The sequence below is a fragment of the Enhydra lutris genome, unplaced genomic scaffold, assembly GCF_002288905.1.
Source record: "Enhydra lutris kenyoni isolate GAN:26980312 unplaced genomic scaffold, ASM228890v2 scaffoldscaffold3, whole genome shotgun sequence".
Lineage (NCBI taxonomy): Eukaryota > Metazoa > Chordata > Mammalia > Carnivora > Mustelidae > Enhydra > Enhydra lutris.
In genome coordinates, this window is record NW_019154087.1 from 50965213 (window position 1) to 50974493 (window position 9281).

Below are 9281 nucleotides of genomic sequence, written 5' to 3' on the forward strand. Positions count from 1 at the left end.
ATTATCTAGGAGTTACCCCGGGGCAGAAGTGGAGAAGAGAGCATGCTCAGTCAGTACTTGTGGCTCTTGATCTGTCAGCCACAAGGTCTTGGAAGCCACAAGGTCAGGATGTTATGCCCCCAGGCTTTTAATGTGTAGCTACTAAGTTTATTTATCACCATCCTTGCCTTCATCTCCTCTCTCTGTCATTCCCCCCCTCAAGGACTTGGGACTCTGTCTGGGGGCATTCCCTCCACTGCTTCTGTCTAGCTTTACCTAACAGTTTGACTATGATGTGCCTAGGCATGGTTTTCTTTGTATATAGCCTACTTGGGTTTTACTGTGCTTCCTGATTTTGAAAATTGATGTCTTTCATCGAATTTGAGAAGTTTTAGGGCATTGTTTCTTCAAATCATTTGTATGCCTTATACTCTCCTACCTCTCCTTAGATTTTATTCATATCTGTTAGACATTTAATATTGTCCTCAGGTCCTTAAAGGTCTGTTTATTTTTTTCTAATCTTTTTTCTCTGTGCTCTACACATCTACATTGAATTATCTTCAAGTTACTGGTTATATTTTCCACCATTTCCATTCTGTTAGGCCAATATAGTAAATGGATAACATCAGAAATTGTGTTTCCATTTTAGAATTCCTGGTTCTTTTTTACTATTTATGTTTCTCTGTTGAGATTTCCTCTGTTGAGATTCTTTTCATTCATTGCAAACACACATGACTTCCCTTACTTCCTTGAGCATAGTTATAACAGCTATTTAAAAATTCTTGACTGTTAATTGCAGTATCTAGGTCAACTCACCAATGGTCTTGATTGCTTGCCTTTTCTCTTAAAAGTGGGTCAAATATTCTTGTTTGAATATTGGCTAATTTTGGACTTTATGTTAGATATTGTGAAAATTATTTTGTGGAAACTCTCAATTCTGCTATATTCCTACTATGAGATTTTTATCAGAAAATTTACTTGCTTAGACTCAAACTTAACACTCTCTTTTTGGTGGAAGTTCAAATAATATTTCAGTTCTTTTAACTTCGCTGCACTGCTTTAATTCTGTTCCATGCATGCATTCACGGAGCAGCCAGAGACTTTGGCAGAAATTATGTACTTAACACAATGCTCATGCCTTCTGGTTCTGTTTTTCTGAGACTTAGCTCCTTACTTTCAAGTATCTGTGGTTATGAACTTTGTGCTCTTTTTTTCTGGCCAGAAATACGGTTTTTATGTCAAACTTTTAGTTACTTTACGTGGTGCCATCTTCATCCAGCTCACAAGTTAAAAGCCATTTAAAAATGTAAACATAGTCTGTACTTGTTTCTTCTAATTTTTTCTTTCCTTCAGAATTTGCCTGTTTTTTTTTTTTCCATGGCCCACTACCTCTAGTTTATTATTTTATTTTATTTTGCCCACAGTTCATAGCTAATATCTAGAAGATCCAGGAGGACCTTACTTAGTTGTATTGGAAGTAGATACTAGTTTTATTTTGAAAAAAGTATGGTAACCATAATCCTTTCAGTGTTTAGAGTATTTGAATCTTAATTCAATTGTTCCTTGAATGAGTAAACACATTAAACATCTGGCCTCCTTACTTTTTCACTGAAGTGGAAGGTGGTTTGACCTAATTTGATACATTGACTCTGACTTTGTCTAACTTTGTCATTCTGTTAACCCAATTTATTGATTTGAAGAGAGGAAGCAGTGATTTATTTCTATTTATCAATAGGGTTGCTTTATGGACTCTTGCTTTACTTAAATTTATATTTCCTGAGAGTACCTGTCATTGTTTTTCAGCAGTACAAATCAATCAGCCAGAAGAGAAATATACCTTCAGTTTTGAAACAATAAGATAAATGCTCCTTGTTTGTCATTGTTCTTAAGAGACAGACTTTAATTGTGGAAGCAGGTCACTTGGATAAATAAGATTGCCTTAGATTCTAGTAAAATAATGGAAAAATGCTTTGTAGAAAAACAGTCACTCTCACGTGTTGTGAGGGACATGAAATATAAACAATCAACAGTCTATAATTATGAGAAGCTAATTTGATTACTTTTTCCAAAAATAATTCAATTACTGCAGTAGTAGTGAAAAGCAATAAACAGATGTTTGATCTAATACCTCATACAATATTTTACTTAGCCACATACGAATGAATTAAAATTGGTTTTATGACTGTCAATTCATAGCAGCAATGTTGTATAATTGAATCCCAAATTACGCATAAGATTTACTTTTGAACAACACTGTGTAATTTGGAATTGAGAAAGTTTATGGAAAACTGGAGAAAGGGATTAATAATAAAGATTTGAAAATCATATATGGCTTATGAGAATATTTAAAATCTAGGAACTTAATGTTTTTAAAATATTTGCTTAATAGAGTATTTACTCAATAAAATATGTTGCTAAATAGACAGGGGAAGCAAAAGATTGAAGATGTATGTGGTCATGGGATTTTTATGGTTTTACAATGTCTGCAAATTCTTTGATAGTCCTCCTTTGATTGCAAAAGGTAATGTCTAAACTTCCCACTTCCTATCCTGAATAAGATTGGACTTAGTGACTTACTTCTAAACAAGAAAATGTAGAGAAAATTATGATGAATATTTTCTGAGACCATGTCATAAAAGGCATTACTGCATCTGCCTTCCTTTTGCTTAGATCACTCACCCAGGTGGAAACCAGCCACTATGGCATTAAAACCCTTCAGAGACCCTCCTGAGAGGTTCACAGGCAAGGAACTGAATATTCCTGCCAAAAGTTAGCACAAATTTTATAGCCATCTAAGTGAGCCTCAGTCAAGTCTAGCTTCAGTCAAGCTTTCATTTAACTTCTGATGACCATAGCCCAGCTGACGACTTGACTAAACCTCACAACGAACCCTGAGCCAGACCACCCAGCTAAGGCACTCTTGAATTGCTGACCCACAGAAACTGTGAGACAATAAATGTCTATTGGTGTAAACAACTAAGTTTTTAGGTCATTTTTTATGCAGTGATAGGAGGTCACAAAAGTCTTGGTATGTTTAATTTCAATTTTTATATAGAAATGACATGGGAGCTTACATATTAGTTATGTTTAATTAGGTTCTTACTACCTCTTTCTAGGGTTGGAGGTCAGTTTTCTCAAATGAGGGCAGAGATTCCCCCTGTATCTCTCTGACACAGAGATTGCATGTGTGAGGGTGGGATGGTGGGGGGCTGGGTAGTAAACTGGGAAAACCAAACAAAGTAAGGTCAGAAATAGGATATAAATTTGAAGTACCATATCTAAAATATCCATTCTATCAATTTGATAATTTTTTTAATTTGTTTTTTTATTATGTTCAGTTAGTCACTGTATAGTACATAATTAGTTTTTGGTGTAGTGTTCAGTGATTCATTAGTTACGTGTAACACCCAGTGCTCATCCCAACATGTGCCTTCCTCAATACCCATCACCCTGTTAAACCTCCCCCATCCTCCTCCTCTCTGAGAGCCCCAGATTGTTTCTCATAGATGTAGTGAAAAGAAGGGGCCCATGCACCCCAATGTTCATAACAGCAATATCCACAATAGCCAAACTGTGGAAAGAGCCGAGATGCCCTTCAACAGATGAATGGATAAAGAAGATGTGGTCCATATACAAAATGGAATATTATTTAGTCATCAGAATCAATTTGAAAATTTTTGATTGACATGAATTGCCATCCAGAAAACAAATATCTTTATTAATCATTCTGCAGTATATGTTTATCTCGTGTCAGCACACTGTATATTTTAAATATATACAATTGTATTTGTCAATAATTCATCAATAAAGTTTGAAAAAAAATGCCTAAGTTTCACCAGTTGTTCACACTTTCCTGTGGACTATTTGAATAGAAAATTACATTGCCTAACACCTGGCTAAAATATAGTGGAATAGGATACTTGGGAAAGACAGGCTGAGAGGATAGGGAAGGTAGGATGGCCATGCTGGGAAGGGCCCCATCCTGGACTTGGTAACTAACAAGCAAGTTGAAAGTGAAGTGAGAACCAAGGGTCCTTTATTTCAAAAGACACGTAAAAAGAGAGAAGAACAGATAGGTAAAAGGTTGGGACTAAAGATCACTATCTCCTATTCTGAAATTTGCCCTTGGGCTCCAACAAGGTCATTTTTAGACCAATACTGAAAACTTTTTTGGTGCCCTCTTTGGCTTATTCTCAAAAATACCAAGTCTAATGCCTGTCTTCATACCATATACCTATGAAGAAGGGTCCACTTTTGCTGTGATATGTGGGTTACATTATATGAAGCAGGTGTGCACACACTGGAGGAGTTGGGTCATGTTTTTGCAGCTAGAATCCTGGCTGAACCTTGTTGCCTTCTGTGCTTCCCTCATCATAGCAAGGCAGTTATATTCTGCAGAGTGATAATTATTTCTCCATATGTACTGTCTTCCTTCCAGATTGTAAGGTAACTGGCTGTTGGGGTCCTTTCTTATCCATTCTGGTGTTCTCTATTGAACATATTGGTATAAACATTTGTGAAATTGTCTTGAATATGGAAAACCAAATTTAGCACTTTGTTGAATAGCAATGAGTTGATATGGTTTTGCGTAAAGAACGAGATTTTAGAAATATCCGATACTTGCCTAAGCTGTGCTTAGGCATCTTCAACCTTAAGGAAGAGTGTTCTCCTTAAGCATACATGACATGAGCATAGAGTGTTGACTTTGGGAGGATTAGTGAAAAACCTGGATGGAAATGGATGAAGAAGGAAAAATAGAAGGGGAGCAGTAGGATCTAGCCATGACATTGACCCTTGAAAGAATTACAGGAAGTATGGGAGAGAGGGAGGGAGAAGAAAAGGGAGAGAGAGAGACACACACAAGGATATGTAAGAGACAGAGGGAGGTAAGTGGAAAAAAAAATTGTGACATTGAGGGGTGTGTGGTGCAAGATGAAGTGTGTAAATGGGGGACAGAGCAAAGATGTTATCAGAACAGTCAGGACATAAAATCCAGGACTATTCTGATTAATGGATATGTCACTGATTTTATTTTATGTTGTGCTCAACTGGGTACTTTGGTTGCAGGGAATCAAAGACGTGACTAGATGAGATACGGACTAGATTTAAAAAAAAATAAATTTCACTTTAAGGATACACACAGACTGGAATAAGGACAGAAAAACCAAGGAACCAAGGCCATTCCAATGGTCAGCAACTCCCTCCCTGGGTTCACAAGGTCTTTTCCCACTTTCCGCTGACTCATAGCCCAGACCACTCGGGTTCTTCCTCCAAAACGTGGAGGAAGCCAGTCAGACTGGCTTTGCTAATCACCATCCTCTGCTTGGATAGAGAGTGGGGCTGGGACGGTCCTGTGGCCTTGTCCTTGCTTGTCTCAGTCATCCACTCTGTACCTATCCCTGTTCAAAACACTTGTAAGCGTGGTTCCCTTGGTGGTTGGAGGTGGCACCATGATTAAAATTTCCGATTTCAATATAAATGATAATTTGAAATGAAAAGAAAATAAAACCCTACGTCGTATTTATAGACAACTCACAACATGTAACACAAAGATCCAAACACGTAGTATGATAACAAGGATGGTGTTTGCTATACAAGTATGAAAAAGAAATTTTACTCCTTTTACTTTTTTTTTTGAGACTCCTATACTGTTTTATGAATCCATCCTTAATTTGTTTCTGATTTTCCCTGGCACTCTAAATCCTACGTCTTTGTGCTGTGTGATTTTTCTGCTTTTATATGCGCCCTCTTCTCTTAGAAACAAATGGCGGTATCACAGTTCCTGGGAGGTAAAACACTGGCAGCCTTTTCTGACTCCATGGGTGGTGTGCAGAGACAGTTCCACACCTGATATCTGCTTCCTTTAATACCCATTAGGGTGTTTGCCCTGCAACTCTCAAAAACCCCTTCAAAATTGCCTCAAACCATTTCTGACTTTTCAGGGACAGTAAATGCTCCCACAGGGTGAATAGTTGTTCCTTTCAAATTGTTGCACTGTGTCTTAGGGGAAAACCGTAGTAATGTCTTCTTCCTTATACTCTATCAGCACAACTTTATTAAGGCAAGAGGTAAGTCATAGAATACTCTTTCTCTGGTGTGCTTTTGTTATTGTGTTCCCGGAAGTAAACCTCTCCGACACCATAGTTGTTGTTGTTATAAATATCTAAGTAGAGGGTAGTGTTTGTATCGTGGGTGCTGAGGGCTTCTTAGCAGCACCTCTGCTGGCACAGTGGACTCAACTGAGTTTTCAAGTGTTCTTGGGTTCTTACCAGCTGATTGTAGGGTCATTCTTCTCTCAGTCGCAGTGGCCACTGAAAGCTGTTTGTGGGAAGCCACTGTGTGATGAGAAGATCCCGACAAAGACTGGCCCTGAATGATTTAAGACCCCAACTTAAATTTGCTGCATTGCCTTGCCTTAGGTACCTGGCATGATGTCTCAATCCCAGAGGCTCTTGAAAAGCAAAAGGCAGCCACAGGCAAACAGGGGAAACAGAACACATCCACTAAATGCAAAGATGTTTACTCTGTGTCTTTGCTTGAGAAATGCTCCAGTCCCACTAGGAGGACAGAAGGGAGCTTATAGAGACATACTGTGAGCGAAGCAGACAGAGTGTGGTGATTTTCAAAAATCTGCTGTAACCTTCTGCTTCAGTTTTTGTTTCCCTGTGGGCAAAGGAGTAAGATTTTATATTTTTCCTTATGTAAGAGTTCACATCTGGATAAAGCATATCTTGGCTTTATGGGTGAATATTTGGAGAGATTGTTTATGTTTCCAGTGTGAGGATAATTTTGGAAACCAAGATGTATTGATTGATGACGGAGAGCTAGGCTCAGCCAGTATTGGGGTAATTTATGCGTCTGCTGGAACAGGTTTACTTCTTGATGACATGTAACAGATTGCTTGAAATTCGTGAAAGAGAGTACATAGTGATTAAGGGCACAGACTTGGGAGCCAGACTGCCTGGGTTTCAGTCCCTGCTCTGCTGCTAACAAGGTATGTGGCCTTGAGAAAGTTATTTAATCTCTCTGTGCTTCAGTTTCCTCATCTTTGAAATGGGATAATAATAGTATCCATTTCATAAGGTTGCCGTAAGGTTTAAGAGAGTCAAGACTTATAAAATGGACTCAGCTTGTATCTGGTCTATAGTAAAAGTAAACTCTACGTAAGCATTTGTTGGATACATACTTATATTTTATTTATTTTTAATTTAGATTCAATTAATTAACATATAATATATTATTTGTTTCAGGGGTACAGGTGACTCATCAGTCATATATAACACCCCATGCTCATTCCAACAGCACACATAATATACAAAGACTTGATGTTATCCTAGCTATGTCATCAGCCAACTTTTGTGACCTTGGACAAGTCACTTGTGTTCTATAGCTATAATTTAGTCCTTCATCTACATTGTAAAGGGGGTAGACTGAGCTCCAACCTAGTTGTACAAATCTGATACTATGTTATGGTATTTGGAATCAGTAGTACAGATATGAAGAATCCTATGGAAATAAAAAACAAAGTTTCTAATGATTTATCTGTAGAAATGGGTGTAGAGATGATTCAAATGTCTTTTCATTTTCCCAGTACTTGAAAGTGTGGGATGGTATATGCATATCTTGGATTCAGGAGCTTATCTACACAGGCATCTGTCAGATAGAAAGGAACAGACAAGCTTGTATCAACCATGAAAAATGAGATATTTTTCCATTAAAAAATGAAAACTTAATGGTCTAGACTGTGTAAAGGCTGGCAAAAGCTCAGATGAGGAAATATCTATACCTTAATCAGAAGAAAGAGAAAGGCAAAGATTTAAAAACAGCCAGGAAGCTTAGCCACTCTCCAGGCTGAGTTGAACATACAGGTGAGATGCAGGTTGCTCCGTATGTTTTCACTGACACTCTAAGGGAAGGAATAATAAAATGACACAACAGAGTAGGTTTTTTTAAAGAAATATTTTTATTAAGATAAATTCCACAGTATTTGGAGAATTCATTTCCTGTGAAATTAGAGAAAGTTTAAATTCTTAGATTGAAAAAGAGATATAGCCAAAGGACCATAATCATGTCACTGAATGATATACCTTATAATGTGTAATGAAGTCAAGACTGTCTTTAGAATTCTAAAAATATTTTTCAATTTTCCACTCTCCCTTTCTTTTTCAGTTGTGATCAGAGGTGTGCTCTTAATAGCTCTTGTTAGTGGCTTTGAACTTGCAAAAAAAACAAAAACAAAAAACCCAAGAAACAACACCAAAAAAAAAAAAAAAATTGCTGAAAGAGCCATGAATAAATAAGAAGTCAGAGTAGATTTGTAAATATTTTCTCAAAGGTCTAAGGGTCACTGAAGTATTGGAAATCAATAAAAGGAACGGTTAAAAAAAAGTCAACAAAAATCAAACACTTCCAGAGAAAATATACAGAGAAGCAGCAATATTTAATTAAATTAATGTGTACTGAAAGGGTCAAAATGTTATAAGAACCACATAAAGTAGAAAGACCTTGGAGAGAGGAAAAGGCATGCCAATAAATAAAAAGAAGTTGTGATAAGACTTTAAATGGATAAGGCTGTGAATTTACTTTTGTAAATAGGCTGATTTTCAAAACCTGGGCGATGTCTTTACTATTAGAAAGTCATGAAGACCTTTCAAAAAAGCCTGGGATATTGTATTCAGGTTGAGGCATTTCACTGCCAGGAAGATGAAGGCAAACAGAGATGGGAATTCAGAGGAAAAAAAAAACAACACAACAAAAGTATTTCAGAGTCTGTGGAGGATTGACTTTTCAAGAGAATGTATGAATAAATGGAATAAATAATAGCTTGGTTTGCAAAGTCTAAAGAGAGGGAGGTGATATGTTGTATGTGCCTGAAATCAAACAGAGCAAAATCGTAAGGTAACAGGCAGTGTCTCATTTAAATCCTATTAACTTATTTAGTTATCGGTATAACTATACCATTCACATGAAGGTATGGACATTTATTTATCAGTATTTGTTGTATATGTGGGACACACACGTGCGCACACACACGCACACACACACGTATGCATCTATATAGCCAGTAAGTGCCCAATCTTCCTTTCCTTTTTCCTGCATTTTCTTGAGAGACTGCTGAAAATGATCTTTCTATATTTTCTTGAAAGAGATTTTAAAAACAGCCTATGATTAGCTGAACTGAAAGTTTGCCCATCTTGCCTCTGGCTAGGGTGAGTGGCTGGTATTACCCATAGGAGGATACAATACAGTCTTCTTAAAGAAGTGGTTTTGTTAATGGTGAATTATCAAGTCTGGGAGAGGGG